Below are 2,515 nucleotides of genomic sequence, written 5' to 3' on the forward strand. Positions count from 1 at the left end.
AACACACATGATGTGTACAATGACACAACCACTAGTCAACTAATAATAATAATAACTAATGAATGACTCACTCACTACAAAATAAGTAAAGTCTAAAATAGATAGGTTCATGTTTATGTAGCAATCATAGCAACAAGTGTTGCTATGACAATGAAGACAAAAGCCACAGTACCATACCCACCATTACCAGTAGGAGGATCATCAGTGGATTAGGATTAACTATGGTCCTGTTGGTCTTGTGTGATGGTGATGGTGTTATTATTACCTTATGTACTCATTGGTATTAATAATAATAAACCTACCTTTTGTCCATCAAGTCAGTACAATATAAGATACATTGTCATTTGCCAATAGAATCAGTTTACACTAATCTTCAATGCTATCACATCTACACACAATGCAATATGCAAAATTGTGCAAAATAATTGCTGGAACATGATAGATCTACATAATAAATTGTTTTTCAAAAACTTTTTAAACAAAAAACTACATAAAGCAAAAAAATTTTTCAGCAATAATCTAAAGCTAAAAATTAACGAAAAACAACTAAACAGTAACTTCATCAATACTGCCATAAGTAGCAGCTGTAGCAATAGTAATACGTTGATGATGCTCACCAGATACATCATACATTCTACCAGGAACATGTTGTTCATCATATTCTTGTGGATTCTCCATACGATCAGCAATCCAATCATCATCATTACCAACTAATGGCTGATGGTCTCCTTCTTGATTTCTGTTAGCCACTGGATTATTTCTTTTATGATAATGATAACATGATACTATCATTTTGTATACCTGGTAAATTATATAACCTGTTATAATAATACCAAAAATTAGACCATTGACAATTGGTAGTGCAACAGGAATTGAAGGTGCCATTGCAGAACCTAATTCAAGATAGATCTCTGACCTCAAGATCAAATAGGTAGTGACACTGATTATGCATCCAAAAACCGTCATTAAAAACATAATTAAAAACTCAGTTAAATTATGAATATTTCTTTGAAAGGTGCAAAAGATGATAACTATTAGTGTTAGTAAGAAGGAACAGCAAGACTGAGAAATTGGCATTGAATGTACAGAATAGTGTCCATAAATGAATTGGCTTAGAATGATTATTCTTGCCAGTAGGTATAGTCCAGCCATGAAACGATAATCATAAGTATTCTCAGTTCCATTCTTATAAGGACCAGTAAACACATCACCCAGTGATATCAGTAGCTGTTTTCTCAAATGCAAACAATTTAATAACTCATGAAACCATTGGAATGGATAAAGGAGTATATAAAGTGTTGGTAGAACAATCAGAAACAATAGCACTAAGATTGCAAAGAAACCAGCAGCACCATGAACCCCCTTAAAGTAATCCTGCTTTATATCATAGTAGAATTTGGTACTGTTAAAACCGAGTGTTTCATTTTTAGGAGCAACGCTCAGTATTTTAAAGGAAGTGGCAGCTAATTGAGTGAAGCAGAGTATATATATTGATGCTATAGAGTGAGTAAAAGATGGTTCAATGCCAGTCATACTCCAGAAACGAGCCATGCAACGGTGAAATGGTCTAGTAATAAATACTACACACTTGTAACTTTTATCATACAATGCTATCCAAACATAGAGTAAGAGGAGGAGGAGCAATGGATAAAATCCTATCACATACCAGAAGGAAATTGCTCTTAATGGTGGTGTATTAGGTGATATACACATGGAATAATTGTAAACAAATGGAGTGAAATTTAAATTAAATATATTGCATGGTATCACAGATAGTTGTACATACCGGTATGGATCATAATCAGAATCATAATCATGAATATAATTATAATAAACTGAATAACTTATTGTCATTATTTGTGAATAGAATACAACTCCATTAATAGATCCATTGGTTAGTTGTATATTAAATATTATTATTAATAATACCATGATTGTGATAGGTAATATTTCTATTACAATAAATATTAGAAACCCATGCTTATCACATTCATTGCTACCATTGTTCAGAGATAATCCACGTGATAGATGTTTGATAGAACTAGTAGAATTAGTTGGCTTATCGTTACAGGTTCCTTTATCACTAATGCATTGAATTGTCACATTTACAGTTCTGCTTGTACTAATATTAATCAGATCAAGTGTTTGAATGTACAGTGTCACTTCAATTGGGCCAGCATCGATATAACCATCAAAACATTTATTTACTTGATAACACATGTCATTAACAGAGTACTGTTCAAAGTTTGGTCGTGAAATGATATAACACTCTCGCTTGATTGAAGAATTAATGCTAATACAGACATTGAAATCATTTCCCCAGTCAATCTCGATTCGCTTACTATTAGTATCGCTAGGTTTAATGATACTTATGGATGCGCAAAATGAAAGATACTTACATTTACAGTTGTCATACCGGCGATAATCATGACAATATAGGATTGTATCAATGTAGCCTAATTCTAGCTGTAAATTTAGACCAGCATCATTCCCCAGTACTGGTTCATTGTGTGTA

The sequence above is a fragment of the Amphimedon queenslandica genome, unplaced genomic scaffold, assembly GCF_000090795.2.
Source record: "Amphimedon queenslandica unplaced genomic scaffold, v1.1 AMPQUscaffold_11982, whole genome shotgun sequence".
Taxonomy (NCBI): Eukaryota; Metazoa; Porifera; class Demospongiae; order Haplosclerida; family Niphatidae; genus Amphimedon; species Amphimedon queenslandica.